At 50.1% G+C, this 21,535-nt stretch overlaps 1 pseudogene; it reads left to right on the top strand.

The window, feature by feature from the left end:
* Positions 1-13,805: 13,805 nt before the first annotated feature.
* Positions 13,806-20,715, top strand: LOC113881182 (annotated as a pseudogene).
* The last annotated feature ends 820 nt before the right edge of the window (positions 20,716-21,535 follow it).

The following is a 21,535-nucleotide window of genomic DNA, read 5'->3' as shown; positions in this document are numbered from 1 at the left end:
TTCTCCTAGGACACCTGACTGAAGCCATTTGCCCACACTTTCAGGGCCCTCATTATTAGCCCATTCTGTTAACCTGTAAGTTTGTCCATGTCTGTCACCTTATGTTCCCCTGTCTGGATCAGAAAGATCCAGACAGAGCTCCTCTGTCATCAGAGGCCCAAACATTTGAGGTAGAGTAAGAGGAAGGCCTGGAAGTCAGCGTCCTGAGGGGTGAGGAAGGACCTGAGGGCGCAGGAGCCAGTCTGTGGAGCTGCAGCAGCCCCAGGTGCTGAGTGTCGAGCTCTGCTTCCCGGGCACCCTCTCCGACCTCCAAATCTGGTCCCTTCCTGGCTGTTTGCAGCTCTTGTGACCCCAAGGCAATCAAACACTGGGTCACTGGGGTAGGCGTGCAGTGCCAGGGTGGGTCAGGTGTGGTCTGGTTTATTCCATACCTCATAGCTCCCTTCTGATATTAGAAACCAAACTAGACTCATAAACCCTTGCTCTTCCTGCAGGAAAGTGGTTCTAGTATAGTTCTCAAAGTGCAGCCCCAAAACAGGCTACACTGGCATCAGCTGGGATGCAGTTTTCAGGACCTATCCCAGACCTACTGATGAGAACTCCAGGGGTGAGGGCCCAGGGCTTTGCATTTTAACAATCCCTCCAGCGGAAATTTCCTGTTCAAATCCAGCCCCGCCCTGCCCACTCCTCATCTCAGTATTTAGTAACTGTGATTCCTGAGCAGTCAGATATTGGGGGCATACTTTCTTGCCAGGAAAGAAACTGACGAACCTCCCCAGTCAGCTTAGTCTGAGTCCTGTCCTGGCCTAGGCCAAGGAATGCATGTCCTGGATTATGAGGCGTGTTCATTTGTCCTGGGTGTCCATTGGGTTCCTACTTATACTCAAAATGCAGCTCATATGCTGTCTCTTTTATAAGGTTTTTGTAACTCCTTGCTCAAAGCTGCCAGTCTACATATATGTCCACAAGGCACCTGTGCAGGTTGCCCTTACCATTTGTGTTAAAACTTCCTTACCCGTGTTAGGCTGAGCAAGACTGAGCCAACCTTGAGTGCCAGGAGAGTGAGGTTCCATCAGCCCCAGTTCCTTCTAAAAGCAGCGGCCAACATATAGTAGATATTTAGTACATGTTTGCCAAATGAATGGTCTATAATTGAGAAGGAATTGAAACTCGAAACTATAAGCCCAGAATGGCTGGCAGGTTTTCCAAGTCCTTTTGTTAGAACCCAGAGCTCACTGGCCTTTGCTTTTGGAATCTTCTTACCTGTCTTCTCTCATCAGGCATTTCCATCCCTTCCCAAAATCCATCTAGAATAAAATTTCAACTTTCAGGACTGCCTTCCAGATCAGCCAAGTCCAAATGCCCAAATAACTTCTGTCCTGGATCCACATGCTCAACTACAACCCTGAGGGTAGTTTCACTGAAATTTAGATTAGCAATTGAGATGAGTCATGGTGGGGTGGAGTGGGGGTAGGGGGACTCGGGCTGGCCTTAATATTAGGGAAGTTATCTTTGCATTTTTAAAGAAAAGCCTGCTTGACATGGAAGGAAGAGAGAGAGAATATAGTTTTAGTATGTGCAGGAGTCTTCAGGTGGAAAACTGTAGACCCCTCCAAGAATGCTAGGACCCACACTCCATGGCTGAATGACTCACTCATCTGTCACCCAGATGGTGCCTAGGTGGGCTTCCCAGGAAGTCCAGAGTCATCTAAGTTTCAAGGTCAACAATTTTCTGGGAATCCAGGCCACACATTTAGTATCTCAGGGACTCAGATCCTCAAGCTATGAAAATGAAAGAATCCATTCTACCCTCTCAGGTGTGGTGAGATTAAAATTAGGTAACAATCAGTAATCAATAGTTGATGGTAAGATCTTACGAGTGAGTGAAAATCTCTCAGTCATGTCCAACACTTTGGGACCCCATCGACTATAGCCCGCCAGGCTCCTCTGACCGTAGAATTCTTCAGGCAAGAATACTGGAGTGCTTTGTGCCATTTCCTTCTCCAGAGGATCATCCTGACACAGAGATCGAACCCAGGTCTCCTGCGTTGTAGGCAGATTCTTTACCATCTGAGCCACCAGGGAAGCCCAAGAATAGATGGCATTCTTAGTGTTGCCTTCATTGCTCAGCTGACTTCCAAATCCAAGAATGGATCACGGATTGCGGGGGAAGAGTTCAATTCTTTCCCCTGGAGGACCATCAGTACGGATTTCTGCCCTAGATGTCAGAGGAGAGATGTTCCAAGGTGAGTTGGGAAAGGAGAGTTGAATTTTTTCATTAAAACTTATTTTGCACGTTTTAATACATTATAATAAGTATTCTATCCCATTAGAAAAGTCAGGGGCTTCCTTAGTGGCTCAGTGGTAAAGAATCTGCCTGCTGATGCAGGAGACAGGGCTTTGGTCTCTAATCCAGGAAGATCCCACATGCCTTGGAGCAACTAAGGCCATGCACCACAACTACTGAGCCTGTGCTCTAGAGACCAGGAGCCAAAACTCCTGAGCACCTGTGCCACAAGTACTGAAGCCTGCTCAACCAAGAGCCCTGCTCCCCAAGAAGAGAAGCCGCCACAATGAGAGGCCCGTGCACCACAAGCAGAGAGGAGCCCCAGCTCCCGCAACTAGAGAAAGCCCGTTGAGCAGTGAAGACCCAGCACAGACAACAGTAACTGGCTAACTAACTAATCATATTTAAAAAGTAAACCTTGTGCAGTCACAAACAATATACAAAAATAAACAAAAGCAGAAAGATATGAAACCAGCTAATGTCTCCACGGGGAGGGACATGGTGAGCTCTTTGGCAGATCGTCACTTCTTAGCTACGCTCAGTTGCACAAACTGCTTCCCATGTATTTGCATGTCTATACAGGACTGCATAGCTGTAGTTATGCATTATGAATTATTTTGAATCTTATTTTTGAAAACTTCATTATAATCAATAAATAACTGTATATATTATAAACTCTCCTTTAAAACTTTTTTACCAGCTGTATACTATTTAAAAAAAAAAAAAGCGTAATCCCACTCTTCTGTATCTTTTTTCTACCTTTACAAATAAAGTTTGATTAATTTATTTTTTATTTTTGGTTGCCCTCATGGCTTGCAGGATCTCAGTTCTCCAACTGGGGACTGAACTCAGGACACAGCAGTGAGAGTGCCTAGTCTTAACCACTGGACCACCAGGGAATTCCTTGATTAATATTCTTACCCTGAGGGTGTTCCTCTGTGGTCTAGTTGGGATTCAGAGCTTTCACTGCACAGGCCCAGGTTCAATGCCTGGTTGAGGAACTGAGATACTGCTAAGTCACCTGGCATGGCCAACATTTTTTTAAAATAAAATTTGCATACCTAAACATTATTCTGTATTTTATTTTAAAATGATGGATTTCTTGAGTAAAAATTACTGGGTCAAAGAACATGAACATTTTTTTGTGGGGGCTGCATCAGGTGTCAGTTGCGGCAGGATCTTTTGTTGTGGCACCCTGACTCTCTAGCTGTGGGCGGGTCCAGGAGCTCCAGGGCTCAGTAGCTGCAGTGCACTGGCTTAACTGTGCCCGCATGTGGGATACTACTTCCTGGGCCAGGGTCGCCTGGATTACATGGTGGTCTTAACCACTGGATCACCAGGAAAGTTTCGCATGAATATTTTTAAGGCTTGTCATACATGTTTTGGGGGCTTCCCAGGTGATTCAGTGAGTAAAGAATCTACTTGCAGTGCAGGAGACACAGGAGATGCAGGTTCAATCCCTGGATCAGGAAGATCCCCTGGAGGAGGGCGTGGCAACCCACCCAGTGTTCTTGCCTGGAGAATCCCATGGACAGAGAAGCCCGGCAGGCAACAGTCAATAGGGTCAAAAAGAGTCAGACACAGCTGCAGCGACGGAGCACACTGGCAGCCTACATGTTTTCAAATTGCTTTTTGAAAGCACTATGCCAGCCTATGGTCAACCCCTACTTATTGAACCCCTACTATGCACTGGGACTGTTCTAGATTCAAGAGATAAAAGGGGTGACAAATAGACAAGGTTCCTGTTTTTTAATACATATATAATTTTAACAACTGTGCAGGTTTAAGGACCAACGGCAGAATAGAATTCTGTGATTGGTAACGTGTTGGTGAACACCTTGATGTAGGACCCTGAGAATTTGGGATAATCAATATTGAAAGTGAAGTGAAGTCGCTCAGTCGTGTCCGACTCTTAGCGACCCCATGGACTTCAGCCTACTAGGCTGCTCCATCCATGGGATTTTCCAGGCAAGAGTACTGGAGTGGGGTGCCATTGCCTTCTCCAGGAGGTCCAATCAATATTGGGACCTGCTTAATATATGCTACCAATATTGAAAACCCACATCAACCACAACTATATTCCACATAATTCTTGTTAATGAGTTAATGGGAACAGATTCTTAGTTTCATCGGGGGGTCAACATTTAGACTCCACTTTTATTTATTACCCTTTCCAGCTCCATCTCACCTTACCCAAGCCTTCTGTGCCTCATCACTTCTGTATTTATTTAGCCTTTCCATTCTCTGTCAGGTATGGTTGTGCCCTGCTGTAACCCACATGACACTTAGCTTTCGAGTATGTTTTTATACTCTGTCCTTCTCAGCAGTATACAGATTTTTCTTTTTCAGTCTTCTCTGCTGTCCCCCACCTGTCATGTTAGTTCACCCTGACAGATTATGCTTGCTCACCCTGACATACTGTGCATGGCGTGCCCTGTATTGGTCCAACTTGCTCAGCTCTTTCTTCTCTGAGGCATCTCTCCCACACCCTATATTTTCCTTCTCTTTCTGAAGTTTACCTCTACCAAAAGTTTACCCTTCGCTGGTCAGCCCGCCCCTCTTGGCCTGTCTCAAATCTTTCTTACCTTACCCTTTGGCTTGAACCCACCCTACATTTTCCAGTGTGTACTACTGTAACTGAGTCCAAGCTCTCTCTGCTTGCCACACAATAGGCCAATAAATCCAAGAGACAAGGTGTCAAGGCAAGGAATCCGACTTTATTTGGAGAGCCGACTGACCAAGAAGATGGCAGACTAATGTCTCTAAATAACCATCTTGTTGAGGCCTGGATGCCAGGTTCTTTTATGGATCAGAGATGGCGGTGCTGTGAGGAAACAAAGTAAAAAGACTACTTAATTCTTGCAAATATCTCTTAGAATGGCAAGCCTCAGGCAGGGGGGGTTGTTAGTTTTGCTTCCTTACAGCTATTTCAGAGGTGGTATGAAATGGAATATCTCCTGCCATCTCAGTAAACAAAGATGCCACAGCTATCCGTGACTCCTGCCCCCTCCGCCCCCACCCCCTGCCCCTCATGAACTTCTGAGCCACACCGGTAAGCATCAGACAAGTGGTGCCATTTCCCACACAAAGAATCCAAGAATGTCACAGTCCCTCCACAGATGGGCAGGCTCAGGTTATCTCCCTGAGATGTAAACAAACGCACTTTAGTCTAAGGGTCAGGAGGAGGAGGGACAGGGTTCCCTGAGGCAGGCTACTATATATGCCTATAGTAACAGCAATGCAGGAAACCTGGGTTTGATCCCTGGGTTGGGAAGATCCCCTGGAGGAGGGCATGGCAACCCACTCTAGTATTCTTGCCTGGAGAATCCCCATGGACAGAGGAGCCTAGCTGGCTACAGTCCATGGGGTCACAAAGAGTGGGACACAACTGAGCAACTAAGCCCAGCACATATTTCTTTATGGCTGTGCTGGGTCTTTGTTGCTGTGAGCAGGCTTTCTCTAGTGGCAGCAAGTAGGGGCTTCTCCTGCTGTGAGCACAGGCTCTAGGCGCACAGGCTTCAGTAGTTGGACACTCGGGCTCAGTGGCTGAGGCACATGGCTCAGTTGCTGCATTGCCTGAGGAATCTTCCCGGACCAGGGATGAAACCCATGCCTTCTGCATTGGCAAATGGATTCTTATGTACTGAACCATCACGGAAGCCCCAAGGTTCTTCTTTTAAAGAATATATATTTCAATGATACAGATGACAAAAACAAATATTCTGATATCACTGATAACTGCTCTGGAGAAAATTTTGGCTGGGCCAGAAGATTGGTAGTGGCGATGGCAGGGCCAATAATTCAGGGTTTGTCAGACATCGCACTTCTGAGGCCTTGACCTTGGGCCACTGGACCAGAGAACTGAATGGAAGTGGGGTGCCAACCAGGTGAGTTTCTGGAGAAGGGGTGCATTTGGGGAGTCACAGCAGGGCCAGGAGCCTGGGCAGGACCGAGCAGTGTTAGAGGCCTGTGTGCGTAGTCGGAGGAGCTGGGCTGAGACTGGTGGACTGAGGCTAGGGCGACCAGAGGGGCCCTGTCATGAGGGGCTTGGACACAGTGGTGAGGGGGTGGGAGTTCATTCTAAGAAGGGTAGACACTGCAGTGTTCTTTGGGGTGTGGTGGTGAGGACATGCTCTAATTCACAGCTTAACAGATCATGGCGTCTTTTAAAAGGTCAGTTTAAAAGATCATTCCCTGGCAGTCCAGTAGTTAAAAATCTGCCTTCCAATGCAGGAAACTCTCCCTGCTCAGGAAGCTAAGATCCCACGGGGCTGGGAGCAACTAAGCCCACAGGCCACAACTCCTGAGCTGCAGCCGCAGCTCCAGAGAAGCCTCCTGCTGTGAGAGAGCCACATGCGGTGAAGGGGAGCCAGTGTGCCAAATAGATACTCCAGAGATGCCCTCCTGCTGTGAGAGAGCCACAGGCGGTGAAGGAGGACCGGTGGGACAAGTACATAGACACAGAGGAAGATGCCATTCATTAAAAAGAAAAGAAAAAGGATCTTGTCTGCTGTTATGTGGGTAATAGACAGCAGGGCAGGGAGCCCACCTGGAAGACTAGCCTGTTACTACTGAGGAGAGGATGGTTCTCGAATGGAAGCCGTAGAGGTGTGAGAAGTGACTGGATTTCAGTGTTGATACATTTTAAAGACGATGTTAGCAGAAAGCCAGTGAAGAACTACACATCTATTCACTTAATTTTACGGGTAATTTCAGATGGCTTACTGCCCTGTCCAGCACAGTGGGTGAGAAAGACCTGAAATGGGGGCGAGCGCATAAAGAAAAGACAGACACATATAATTTGGCAAGCGGGAGAGTCAGGGGGCCTTGCTCTCCATGGCAGGAAGACAAAATGGCTCTTTTCAGCCTGCACTTTTATTGGCAGAAGTCATATCAGATCATTAGGGAATAGCTATACTGGGGAGTTTGATTAGCGCACCATAAAGAGTCAAGTTAAGGCTCTGCACTTGATCAGGAACATCTTGTTTTGTTTCCATGGGGACAGACACAGGGGTAGGCAGTGAAGGGGAGCAGAGAGCACGTCCCGCCATTTGGCATGCTTACTAGGACAATCACGAGGGCATAGTTTGCAGTATCCTTGAGTCATGGGGCAGGTTCTGGTCTCTGCTCTGCCAGGCTGCAACAGCTTACTGCAACAAACTCATCGTAAAATACAGGAATTATTTAAAAATCAGGGCTTCCCTGGTGGCTCAGTGGTAAGGAATCAGTCTTCCAAGGCAGGAGACACAGGTTTGATCCTGGATCTGGGAAGATCCCACATGCCTTAGGGAAACAGGCCCATGCACCACATCTGTTGAGCCTGTGCCCTAGAGCCTAGGAGCCTCAACTACTGAGCCCATGTGCCAGCAAATACTGAAGCCCGTGCGCCCTAGAACCTGTGCTCTGCAGCAAGAAAATCTACAGCAATGAGAGGCTTGTGCCCTGCCGCTAGAAAGTAGCCCCCATTCACCACAACTAGAGAAAAGCCCATGCAGCAACGAAGACCCAGCACAACCAAACACTTTTAAAAATAAAAATCAGTGCCAACAAGAATATAAATTTTAAATGTTAAGTCTGGGGTTCAAGTTAGAACCTTACTAGGTAAGCTGGGATATCTGAAACATGTTGAAAAGGAGAATTTACTGTTTATCTAACCATGGATTTTGTTGGCTCAAAAACTCTTAGGATTATTGCATGAGTCATGGGTGGGGCGATGGTTCAAGATCAGTTCCTGGCTTCCTGTTTCCGGTTCTTATTTAGAGTCAAAGCAAATTAATTTCAAAATATTCAAAGATGAAATCAACACCCACAATGTCACTGAATAAATGTAAAATCCTCAGGAATTCAAGGAGATTCTACTTTTGCCCCAGGAATGACCTCACTGTGGGTAGCTGAAAATCCAGGGTCTTTTCTGAGGCTCCCAGGATGTAGGGGCTACTGAGCTATAGCCCTAAACAGAGTTATCCTTTCTACCTAACACATCCCACAAAGAATTATAGCCAGCTTCAGAGATCTCATCTGAACTAGGATTTTGGTTTTCTGGTGTTGGTTCTGTTTAAGCATTTGTGTGGGCTTAAAGTGTCACAAAGATTTTCTCTTAATGATATTTCTTTGAGGGAATTTGACATTCACCCTAGGTGGCTCTGGGACTTCTCTGGTGGTTCAGTGGTGAAGAACCCACTCACCACTGCAGGAGACCCAGGTGCGATCCATGGTTTGGGAAGATCCCATGGAGAAGGAAATGGTAACCCACTTCAGTATCCTTGTCTGGAAAATCTCATGAACAGAGGAACCTGACAGGCTACTGTCCATGGGGTCGCAAAGAGCTGCACACAACTTAGCGACTAAACAACAGCAGTTCTTCATCTTCATCGTGGTAATGGTCACATGGGCATGTAAATTGCCAGAACTCAGCCAGCTCTATGTTTCAAACAGGTGTTTTATGTAAAGTATGTACTTTCAAAGTTGATTTTTAACATATAAATCTCTTTGGAATGAGTCCTTTGGTTAGGTAAACAAAAGAAATAAGACACCTTGTCTTTTTGCTGAGAGCTATGCCTTGGACATCTGGAGGGAGAGACTGGGCAATTTACTCCCCAGTGGTTAGGCAGGAACAAAAACAGCCGTCTACTTATGCATTTAGACAGAGATCAAACAGTTATGGCAAACTTTGAATAAAAGACAGATCTAGATAAAGAATAAATATGTTAGAAATCATAAAATTACACTGTTAAAAATTCATCTCCCCTGTAGCTTTTTTCTCCCTTTCTCTTATCTTTTTCAACCTTTTCCCCCTTCCCTCCCTCCTTTTCCACTCTCACCTTTACAGTTTATCCCCCCATTTTCAAGCACACGTCACTCATCTGGGACTGGTCAAGACCCAAGGCCCAAGTCAGAGCTCACTCTGGCATTTTGCCAGCATCTGCACGGCTCTGCAGCTATTGTATCATTTCAGGAAGGCACCCTGGTCTTTTTTTTTTTTTTTGGTAATTTTTTTTTTCTTTTTTTTTTTCACCCTGGTCTTTGAAGAAAGTCACACTGGGTCTAGTGTGTATGTTTTCCTGGATCCTCAGTTTTTGCTTTCCTCTGGGGTGGGCGGACGGGATTCGAAGGCCAGCTGCGCGGCGGGCGCTTTCCTTCCAGAGGCGACGCGAGGCGCTAGGGAATGTACTTGGATCCTACAATTCAAGAGCGACCTCGTGGGCTCAGGGCTCGGAAAAGTATCTCCCTATTCAGAATCGACCCAGAGGGTGCTTGAAATAAGTCGGGTTCCGGGATCTCCCTTCGGACCTACGACTGGAAATTTCCGCGGATCCGGGCAGATCTGCGTTTTCACAGCCTGCAGCCTGCAGATGTTGAGCAGTTTGAGAACCGGAAACCTAAGGCAGCTCACTCCTCCCAAACCTGCCCATAAATTCCTTCATTCTGCCTTTTTTTTTTTTTTAATCCACGAACAGCGTTTCTTCCCTTTAAACAAGAGTTGAGGGGAGGGGTGACCTTCTGAGGGTTCGCCGAGCTCCGCCCTGGATTATGTAAACTCCCAACTCTCGGATCGTTTTCTGTTTACTTTCCCAACCCTGTAGTGGTACCAGAGGTCAGCGGAGAGAAGGAGGCCCGTGTGCCGGTGAGTCCAGGGGTACAAAAGGAAGAATGGAGAAAAGGTAGTTTATAGAGTAAAGCAGGGGAGTCTGGAGGCCCGGTGGGCGGAGGAAAAGCACTTGGTACACCGGACTAGCTGCTACGTGTGATGGGGGAGGAGGCGGCCACGGCTAAATCCAGGCGAGCACACCCGACTAGCTGCTACGTGTGATGGGGGAGGAGGCGGCCACGGCTAAATCCAGGCGAGCCCCCCAAATCTGGAGTCTTACTTCCCACGGAGAGTAGTTGGCTTTATCTCTCATTACAATCATCCCGAAATGCTGGGAAACAAACGTAGCATGTTAACGTTAGTATGAAAAGTCTTGAGGGGAGAGAGAGAGGGTTCACCTAAGTGAACCAGTTTGTTGGAGCAGCCACACCCATTAAGTCTTGGAAGGAAGACTGACTTGGAGGAAAGGGCTTGTCTAGCTGTCAGGAGAGCTGGCTTCCCATCTGCCTGTCTATATCTTCACTACTTATTTCTTTCTTTCTGGTTGCTCTGAGTCTTTGTTGCTGCGCAGGGGGCTTCTCTAGTTGCCAGGAGACTGTCTAGAGCTGGGAGGCGGGGTTCAGTAGTTGTGAACCAGTGAAGTTGCTCAGTCCTGTCCGACTCTTTGGGACCCCGTGGACTGTAGCCTACCAGGCTTCTCCATCCATAGAATTTTCCAGGCAAGAGTACTGGAGTGGGTTGCCATTTCCTTCTTCAGGAGATCTTCCCGACCCAGGAATCGAACCCAGGTCCCCTGCATTACAACAGAGGCTTTACTGTCTGAGCCACCAGGGAAGCCCAGTTGTGGTACAGGGGCTCAGTTGCCGCCCCCCCCCCTCCCCCCCCCCCCCCCGCCGGGCATGTGGAATCTTCCCAGACCAAGGATGGAACCCATGTTCCCTGCATTGGGAGGCAGACTCCATCCACTCTACTACTCTGGGGGAGGTCCGCTTTCACTTGTGAGCTTTAGCAGTGAAAAAGAATCTCTCTGGGATGGGACAGGACCCAATCTCTGACCTGCTACATAAATTATGATGGTCAAAGTAATTAACAAAAATGATGTGAAATCTAAGAAATGTTAACACTTTCTGAGGCATGACATTTGGGTCCACAGCAAAAGTATTGCATAAGGATCTTAGTGGAATGCTTAGTAATGAGAGGCAGAGTACAACTTTTTAAAAGCATTTGCAGGGACACAAACATGAAATGAACACAGGTCCTGATCCCAGAGTGACTCATTGTCTAATGGGGGGGATGTATAAAATGATCAGATGGGGTTCAAGGCAGGGCACACTTTGTTCCATCAGGGAGGTTTCAACAAGGGCTAGACCAATTATTCTAAAACTGGAATCACTGAGGGGGCTTTAAAGGATAGGAAGCCTAGGCCCAACCCAAGGGATACTAATTCAGTTGGTTTTGGCCATGGCCTACAGATACAGACAGTAAAAACTCTCCAGGTGGTTCTATAAGCAGTCAAGTTTGAGGACCATGGTGTACATATTCCAAAGACCAAAAGATGTGCTTTGGGGACATCTTTCAGTAGAAGAAGACTTTCAGGATGGCATTTCAGTAGAAGAAGACTTTCAGGATGGCATTATTGTTATATTTGAAATATAGTTCATATATCACTTAATTCACCCTTTTAAAGCAAACAGTTAAAGAAAGGAAAAAAAAAAAACATAAAAGCAAAAAAACAAAAAGCAAACAGGTAGTTTTTAGTATGATCCCAAGGTTGTGCCACCCCTACCACCATCTAATTGGGATGTTCTTTTAGGATGTGTTGTTCTGATGGGCTGGAAGGCAGAGGAGAGTAATCCATAGGAGAGTGATGTGTAAGCAGTGGCATCCTTATTGTCACAGAGAAATGGAATATGGTGCCACCTAGCTGGTTGTGGCAGCTTCCACTTAAGATGGAGTAGAGACGTTGTGTGTTAATCTGCAGGTGGGGCAGCTGTGGATGGCTTGGGACATTATGGTAATAACTGGGGACAGACCTGTGTTTAGGAAGCCTTTGCAGTTCTCTAGGCTGAGGTAGGTGAAAGCTTGGACTAAGGTAGCTGTTGTGGGATTGAAAAGGGGTTGGAGGAGCTGACTGTGAATCCATGAGAGGGAGGGGAAAGGGGATCAGAAGGGACCAAGCTGGAGATGCTTAAAGAGAACTAGGAGAGGCTGGTGTGCGGAGTTTGCTTGTAGTCCTGTTGGGTTTGAGGGGAGGATGGGCCCAGAGGTGCAGACATACTGAGGCAGCTTGAAAAGGGAATCTGGAGAGGCTGGTATTGGAGTGGATCATAGGGAGTCATCTCACTGAACCTGTGATTCCCCAGGGGCTGAACGAAGAGTCTCCTTGGGAGAATGCAGATACTTATAGGATGAGGCCACCAGAAGACACATAGCAGTCAGTCAGAGGAGGAGAAGGAGATTAGAGGGAGGGGATGTATGTATATTTATGGCTGATTCATGCTGTTGTACAGCAGAAACCAACCATTGTAAAGCAGGTGTCCTCCGATTAAAAATAAATTTTTTAAAAAATGAAAGAAGAGAGAGAGAAGGGTTTGGTCATTCATCTGGGGTAGTGACTTCTGAGAGGCAGAGTTGCTGAAATCTACAAATCTGGTCTCAGTAGACTTTTTGTTTGTTTTCTCAGCTGCAGTGATTCTTCCCTGTGGCACCTAGGTTGTTCCTTGCTTGGCTGGGCCTTCTTTCGTTGCAGAGGGTGAGGACTGCTCTCTAGTTGGGCTGAATGGGCTTCTCATTTAAGGTGACTTTCCCTTGTGGAGCAGGAGTTCTAGGGCACTCTGGCTTCAGTGATTGCAGCTCAAGGGTTGAGTTGTTGCTGTGCGCAGGCTTAGTTGCCCCGAGGCATGCAGATCTTCCCAGGCCAGGTATGGAACCCGTGTCCCCTGTTCTGGCAGGCGGATTCTTAACCACTGGACCACCGGGGAAGACCCTGGCTGGTCTCAGTAGACTTTCGCCAGTAACTCTGCTGTGCGAGGTGGAGGGAGGTGGAGGTGGGTTGGGTTGGAAGAGAAGTCGTGACTAAAGGAAGAGCCGGAAACATTGAGATGTCTCTAAAGCTCACCCTCTGTCTCACCTCCTTGGCTTTTCTAGCCTTCAGGCTTTTAAAATTACTGCAGATGGTGACTGCAGCCATGAAATTAAAAGAGGCTTAGTCCTTGGAAGGAAAGTTATGACCAATCTAGACAGCATATTAAAAAGCAGAGACATTACTTTGCCAACAAAGGTCTGTCTAGTCAAGGCTATGATTTTTCCAGTAGTCATGTATGGATGTAAGAGTTGGACTATAAAGAAAGCTGAGTGCCGAAGAAGAATTGATGCTTTTGAACTGTGGTGTTGGACAAGACTCTTGAGAGTCCCTTGGACTGCAAGGAGATCCAACCAGTCCATCCTAAAGATCAGTCCTGGGTATTCATTGGAAAGACTGATGTTGAAGCTGAAACTCCAATACTTTGGCCACCTGATGTGAAGAGCTGACTCACTGGAAAAGACCCTGATGCTGGGAAAAATTGAGGGCAGGAGGAGAAGGGGACGACAGGGGATGAGAGCGTTGGATGGCATCACCGACTCAATGGACATGAGTTTGGGTAAGCTCCGGGAATTGGTGATGGACAGGGAAGACCCGTGCTGCTGTTCATGGGGTCGCAAAGAGTTGGACACGACTGAGCGACTGAACTGAACTGAACTGAGGAGCGGAAGTGAAGTGAAGTGAAGTCGCTCAGTCGTGTCCGACTCTTTGCGACCCCATGGACAGTAGCCCATCAGGCTCCGCCATCCATGGGATTTTCCAGGCAAGAATACTGGAGTATTCTTTTCCTTCTGCAGGGGATCTTCCCAACCCAGGGATCGAACCCAGGTCTCCTCATTGCAGAAAGATGCTTTTACCGTCTGAGCCACCAGGGAAGCCGGTAAGAGACGGGCTAACCAAGCAGAGGGGCCGGGCCGGGGCGGGGCGGGCCCTGCGGGCGGGGCTAGGGCACCGGCGTGGTGAATAGATTTGTCCGCCCGACTTCCCCACAGCTCAGTTCTCCGCCGCGGTTCCTTGGGTCCGCCAGCTTTCCTTCGGTCCCGGAGCCTCTGGCGGGCAGACAAGATCTGGGCCATGGGGCTGTCTCGTGTCTGGCTGTTTCTAGACGGCCTTGCCTTTTTTGTGCTCCTGGGTAACGCCGCCGGTGAGTGAGGTTCATTGAGGTCTCAGTCTGGACGGAGTCCGGGCTGGGTCAGGGGTTCGGGTGGTTAGTATTCGAGGGGATTCGGTGAGCGTCGCGGGGATCGTCTAAATTGCGGCTGGGGGTGAGCGAATAGAGGAGTTGGGGGTGGGGGTGGGAGGAAGGTGGGGGGCGGGGAGGTGAAAGGTCTAGGAGCGGCCGGGAGCTTCACACGGCATGTGGCGAGCACTGCATCCCGCGTTTCAGTCTCTTTCCAGTTCCTAGCCTCTGCTCTCCCTGCCCCACCTGCCCTCCCCGGTGTCCTCATCACCTGCCTCAGTCCTCAGATTCTCCTGATTGGCAAGGCAGCCTGGTCCCCACCTCGCTCCCTGCCGCTTCCCGCCCCGCCACCGCCCCGCCCTGTTGCTCTCTTGAATGGCGTTTTTTCCAGGTCCCAGGCTCAGGCGATCACTTCTTAGCCGTCTGTGGGGCGCCCTCTTATGCCCCTGAAAGCTGTCCTCTCCTATTCTTAGCTCTGCGGTCTCCTCATTTCTGGACGCCGGAAACAAGGCGTTTCCAGGTTGGCGGCGCTCAGGGGCCCTCAGCCCCGAGAGTTAAGGCTCTTTTTCTAGTAACCAGGGCCTCTGAGGAGGGGCAAGCTCGATCCACACTCTTCCTACTGCTATGGGCACTGTGGCGGCTCCTGAATCACTGACGGAGGTTGGGTCTGAGGGTTTTGGGACCAAAGGATTCTTCCCGCGATTTCCGTGGTCCCCCCTCCCCCCACTAACGTGAACTCTAATTTTCCGCTGTGCCTGTGGTCCCACAACTGAATCTCTCCTTACCTCCTCCCTTGCTGGCCCTCGAGCCCCCTCAGGATTTGCCCTCCCCCCTCGGTGCTGCCCCCTCCCCTCCCTGCTGCCCCCTCCTCTCTACGGCTCTCTGATCTCTTCCTAGGGCGTCCCCACCCTCATCCCTTTTCCCACTACAGGTCCCTCCCCTCCCCTCATGGGTCTTTTCCTGGGAGGATCAGTCACCTGCAAGGCTCCTTCCTCCCCTCAGCTTTCACTAGCCTTACTTTTCTTGGGATGACTTTTACCCATGAATTTTCCTCTCCAGCCTCTGCGCTATTTCACCAGGGGGAGCTCTCCTGCCAATGATCCCTGGGCCTTGAGCACAGTGCCCAGCCCCTGGGGGAGGACCTGTCCCCCACTTGACACCCATCCTCTTACCTCCGCCCCCCCTCCCCCCGGTGCAGGCACCTGCTCTTGGCCCTCATCCAAGGGGAGCCTTTCCCCCAACACGGCCCCTCCCCACTCCTGCATCCTAAACCTCACCCTCTGGATTCCTCCACTCCCCGGGCCTCAGGTGCTGGAGTCCTCTTGCCCTGGTCCGTCTGCAGTTCCCCCCATGACACCTTGCCCTGCTCCCACCCTTGTCCGACTGCCTTGGGCCCTCACCAAGTTCTCATCAATCACAGGCCCCATGGTGCCCAGAATCTCCACCTCCCTCACCCAGGGCATCCCTCCTCTTCTGTCTTTACCTTAACCCAAGGTGGGGGGGTCACCCCTGAGCCATGCTCACCCCTTGCCCCTCAATCCCAGGCCCTCATCGCGTCTTCTCTGCAGTCTCTTCCCTTCCCCCACAGTAGGAATACTGCCCTTGGTCCACTGCCCACCTCCTTAGCCTTCATCACCCTCTCTTTGGTTCCACGACCCCAGTGGACTCTCACTATCTCAATCTTGTATCCGAAATCCTTGTTTGTGCCACTTGGTCAGCAGGCTTTTCCTACAGGGAGTCTTCTCCCAGGCCCCCACCCCCTGCTTGCTGGCTGCCTGACCCGAACCCTCTGTGGAGGTGTGACCTCACTCCCTCCAGCCCCTCCCACCATGTAGGTGCTTCCCAGTGTGCACCTTGGCTTTCAGTTCTATCTTCTCTTGCCACTCCGATATTTTAATTCTCCATGACCCTTATGCTCATGGCACTGCCTCCTCTCCCAGGGGACACTGGCAGGTGCAGCCACCTCCCCACCTGGGGCCTCACCATGCCTCTTTGCACTCTGCGCCCAGACCCACTCCTTCACCTCCCCCAGGTTACTGGCCCAGCTTCATCTCTCTTGGGGCCACAGCCCAGCCCCTCAGGCCCCTCTGCCTCCTGCCTCACCCTCCCTGGAGCCCACCTTGTCCATGATGAGCCTGCACCAGGGGCAGCAGCCCTCTCTCTCCATCTCACCTGGCCCCCCTCTGAGCAGGGATCCCTCTGGTCCTGGGTCTGACACTGCCCTTCCCTCCCTCTGACTCCACCTCCCCTCACCCTGCTCTTCCTGCCTCTCCCCTTGGCCTCCTCCCTGGACCCTTAGGGAGCCGGTGCCTCCCTGTCCTGGCACTTGTCCTACACGTGTGTCCATCTCCACCCTCCCCCTCCACTCCTCGATTCCCCTCTCCCTCCTTCTCTTTCCTGTTTTCCTGTATGGAACTCCTCATTCTGGTCCCTTGTACACATGCATTTCTGCATCCTCAGCACCTGGAGCAGGTCAGGACACAGAACTTGTCTGTGAAACATCTGATGTGCACTTGTCTCCAGAAAGCAGCTTCATCTGTGATTCCTCCTTCCCCAGGATCCCACAGTCTTTTATACAACATGACTGTGCTTTCCTGGGATGGCTTTGTGCAGTCCAGGTTTTTTGCTGAGGGATACTTGGATCGTCAGGCCTTCCTGCACTATGATCACAAAAAAGGCAGGGCAGAGCCCTGGGGACAGTGGGCTGAAAAACTGGCAGCAGAGACGTTGGAGACAGAGTACACGGACTTGAATGCGACCTGGAAGGAACTCAGAAAACTTCTAGAAAAAATCCTGTCCCTGCAGGAGGAGAAAGGAGATGATAGTGGAGAGGGGGCAAGAGTGCTGTGGGCCATTTTCCTGGAAGGTGTGCGACCCAGAGCGTGGGCCTCTGTCCTCTGAATTTAGGGGTGGGGATGAGGAAGTGGGGTCTGTGAGTTCAGCAGCACAGGGAAGACATGGAGGGGAGCAAGCTTCACGGAGAGGACAGGTACTGACACTGGGCCAGGCCCTTCCTCTGCCCCTGTTCTTAAATCCTCCCATCCCGACTTGCCCACGGAGACCCTCCCTGTCCTCTGGGCACGTATGTGCTCTGTTGGCGTGGTGTCCTGGGGTTTCTTTCCTGTTCTGTTAAATCCACTGTAGAAAGCTGGGTGGGTGGCGGGGCATGAACTGCCCCTGTGACAATCGTCCAGGGGAGCAGCGGGTCCTCCGACAGAAACTGTACGAGGGGAGGTAGGTGTCAGGCAGCAGAGGAGGGCCTTGGATGGGGGTGGGCCTCTGGCTCCCAGACTGCCTGATCCAGAAAATTCCCTCTAATCCCCAGGAGCCCACCCTTCACAGCCCCCTCCCCAGCATCAACAGTGGTCCCAAGAGAGTGAGGCCCATCCCACCCCCGCCCCCTTCCCACCAGAGGACTCGGGCCCCAGGGTGCAGAACTTGGAGCAGGCCTGGGGGGATGAGGGCTCAGCCAGAGGTGGACAGTGAGGAGGAGCAGCTCTGTGCGCTCTGTCTTCCTTGAGAGAGCAGGGCTTGGCCGAGGGCCTCACTGGCTCTGTGCTTTCTCCCCACAGAGCCCCCAGCCGTGAATGTGACCTGCAGAAAGGACTCAGAGGGCATGGTCTACCTCACATGCGAGGCTTTTGACTTCTTTCCCTGCAATATCTCAGTGCTCTGGTTTCGGGACGAAGAACCCATGAGCCGGGACGCCCAGGAGTTTGGGGATGTCCTGCGTGATGGGAATGGGACCTACTACACCTGGGAGACCATAAGAATTCCCCAAGGAGAGGAGCTTCGGGTCAAGTGCATTGTGGAACACAGCGGAAATCACAGCACACACCTCCCACCCTTGGGTGAGACTGGGGTGAGCCTGGAGGCAGTTGTGACCCTGGGAGGGTCAGAGGCCAGGGTCAGGGAGAGGAGAGCAGGTTGTGGCTCTGGGGTGCCCGGGTTGAATATAATAAGGTCCTTTTTCAGGAAAGACCCTGGCGCACCGGAGCTCATGGTGGATCGTGAGCGTTTCTGTTGCTGTTGTTTTTATCATCGGATTTTGTGTCTATGTTATATTAAGAAGAGGAAGACAGCATCAGCTACAGGGAGGCCAGGTGAAAAATCTGGGCAGGGGGTGCTCTGCGTGAGATTCGGCAGCAATGAAGATTTCAGCTCCCTGCTCTGTTCGGAGCTCTCTTTGTTTTCTGTCAGGCTCACCGGGGCTTGTCTGGGGAGCATGTGTTGGATTATGTGCTGGTTGGGAGGGTCTAGGTGATCCAGGAATCAGAGAGAACCTTTAGTAAAGTGTCTGTACCTGGTGAGGAGGGGATTAAAAACTGAAGAGGAATTCAGAGGAAAGGTGACGATCTAAGTGCCTGTCTGCATCTCTCCCCCCTGGGTTTTCAGTCATTATTAAGAATCCAAGTGAAAGAATCATAAGGCTCAAACTAGAGGTCAGTGGATGGTCAGAGCCCTGCCTGTGATGTCGCCTTGCCAGGCCCCACTTGGAGATGTCCTGCAACCTCTCAAATTCCTCCGCCATGAACTAGCTTCTGAGTTCAGTTTCTGCTGGGTCACCCCCAGCCTGCACCTTTCTCAAGTTCCCATCAAATGCCCCATGCTAGCTGGGCTCTGCTTCCCCATAATATGGAGGACTAATAGACATCCCTTGACCATTTGAAGAGAGGAGACCAGTCAATCCTCAGGCAACTGGGGTCACTGATTTCATCCTGTCTCCAGGTTTTTCCTATCTAGCCCCTTGGGATTCTCTTTAGGGCAGGACAGTGGGTCTGCTCTCTGTGGCCTCACCCTACCCCCCTGAGTCAGTTCCCTTGCTCATGGTGGTCACTGCCTTGTAGATGTGGAGGAAGGGATGGGCTCTTTGACTACTTCCCCATAATCAAGTGGGTTGAGGGGAGAGGAAAAGAGAAGCAGAGCTTTGTGTGTGGCAAAGAGCAAAGGCAGAACGTGGAACACTAAAAAGGTGGCAGAGACTCGGCTCCTTCTGTCGAGGCCGCCTCTTCTGTGTCAGCTGCCTTGTTGGGGGCATGGTTTCTTATCCCCAAACCTAATTCCCTTATCAGTTGGCCTTCGGCCTGGGCATATAGGGGTGGTTAGTTCTCACAGCAGCAGACTCTGTCCATGTAGCACCCAGAGCAGGGACCCAGCAGATCTGTAGTTTCTCCTGTTCTTATCTGGGGAACATCAGTTCTGGTGCCTCTGGGGCAGAAATGGTTGTCTTGTATGTATTGGGGCATTTGCTGGGAAAACTCTGAAAATCATGTGCTAATTTCTCAAAATCACTTTTGAAGTTTTTAGTGTTCAATAAAATTGTTTATGATTTCAGGTGGCAAACCTTAATAGGATTTCCATGCATATTGAATGAAACAGGAGTTCAAATGGGGCGCTCCCGCTGGGAGGTGGAGGGTGGGATGGCAGTCCCAGGATGCAGAGGGGGCCAGGTACAGCCTCATTCTGGGGAAATTCTCAAGAACCCCAATCCACATTGAAAAGCAGATCCCCTGCAGGTAGTGAGGGTGAGTCCTGGTTGACTCCCTGGCTGAGCAATGCAGGAGGGCCTGCTCTGCCTCAGCCCAGCCCAGCAACTGGAGTGGAGCTGGGATTCCCCGGAAGGAGCAGGAAAGGCCAAGTGCAGCCTAGGGGCCTGGGCTGAGAGTGAGGGTTGGGGCGAGGCCAGGGGTGCTCCAGGGTCCGGTCAGGGGGAGAGTCCGTGGCAGTCCAGTGTTTCTAGACAGGGCTGCTGTCCCCTGGGCCTCTGGATGGGCTTTCCAGTTCAGAGCTGCTGGCTCAGGGCTTGGGGGGAGGGGTGGGGCTGCAGGAGGTGGAGGTCAGGGTTGAGGTGAAGCCAAGCCGCGGGGCAGGTGCTTGTGCGGTGAGGAGGCCGAGAGCTGAGGAGAGAAAGGAACTGTGTGTGTGTCCACTCCTGGGCTAGAGGAACATGGAGCTGGGTCCTGTCTGTGAGGGAGCCTCGCGTTGCATTAGAGAATGGATCTGGGTTCAAGGCAGAAAGGCCTTGGGTTTTCGCTCTGGATCTTGTCCTTGTGTCCTGTCACTTCTGTCCCTGTCGTGGAGGGTGGTGGCAGCAGGGACAGGGGATGATGTGGATGGAGTCAGGGGAGGAGTCCAGCAAGAGCTGGGAAAAAGGAGGCAAAAAAGAACAGGTGTGTCTTCCCTCAGAGGAAGGCAGAATCTGACTTTGAAGCAACTGAAGGAGAATCTCTGAGGGAATGAAAAGCATTATTCTGCAACCACTTGGTCAGTGATTTATTGGTTTTTCTTTTTCCCCAGAGCCTACTAGACGACAAGACCTGGATCAATTCCAGACGGAACCAACTGATCATAATGGCCTCACACACCCAGAATTTCAGTCCTTGTGTCACACTCCGGCTCCATCAGTTTAACAGGGGAAGCTTAGAATCTGCCGCCAGGAGGCCTGAATTCAGTTCCTAGTTCTGGTCTTAAGAGCACTTTTTCTTTTTTGTGTGTTCTATTATTTATCTTATTATTTTTAAATTATTTTTATTTTATATTTTATTTTTAATTGGAGAATACTTGCATTATAATGTATTGGTTTCTGCCATGCTGCTGCTGCTGCTAAGTCGCTTCAGTCGTGTCCGACTCTGTGCGACCCCATAGACGGCAGCCTACCAGGCTCCTCTGTCCCTGGGATTCTTCAGGCAAGAACACTGGAGTGGGTTGCCATTTCCTTCTCCAATGCATGAAAGGGAAAAGTGAAAGTGAAGTCACTCAGTCGTTTCTGACTCTTAGCGCCCTCATGGACTGCAGCCCACCAGGCTCCTCCGTCCACGGGATTTTCCAGGCAAGAGTACTGGAATGGGGTGCCATTGCCTTCTCAAAGTATATACGTATCTCCTCCCTCTGGAACTTCCCTCCCACCTTCCCCATCCCACCCCTCTAGGTCGCTGAGCAGCAGGTTGAGCACGTAGTCAGGTCCTGTTCCCTCCCTGCCTGGTGCACAGTAAGGTAATGGGAATAGAGAACTCATTCCATATCTGTTTATCCCAGTAGCTTTTTACACATGGTAATGTATATATTTCAGTGCTACTCTCAATTCATCCCACCTTCTCCTTCCCTCACAAGTCCATTACCCACATCTGTGTCTCTATTCCTGTTCTGTAAATAGTTCATCAGTACCATTTTTCTAGGTTCCACATAGATGTATTTTTACATATAGATATATATATATAGATTATACATATAGATTATTTTTTGAAGGTAGTTGATTTACAGTATAACACATCTTTCTTGAGGTCTCCATCTCTTCATCTATGAAATGAGAAAACTATTGTTTCTTTCCAGTCGTGATTGGGATAATTAAAAGCATTAATATATTTGAGGTGGTTGCAGCTGTACCACACTAGTACTAAT

The sequence above is a fragment of the Bos indicus x Bos taurus genome, chromosome 23, assembly GCF_003369695.1.
Source record: "Bos indicus x Bos taurus breed Angus x Brahman F1 hybrid chromosome 23, Bos_hybrid_MaternalHap_v2.0, whole genome shotgun sequence".
NCBI classification, from domain to species: domain Eukaryota; kingdom Metazoa; phylum Chordata; class Mammalia; order Artiodactyla; family Bovidae; genus Bos; species Bos indicus x Bos taurus.
This window is presented reverse-complemented; position numbering and strand designations above follow the sequence as displayed.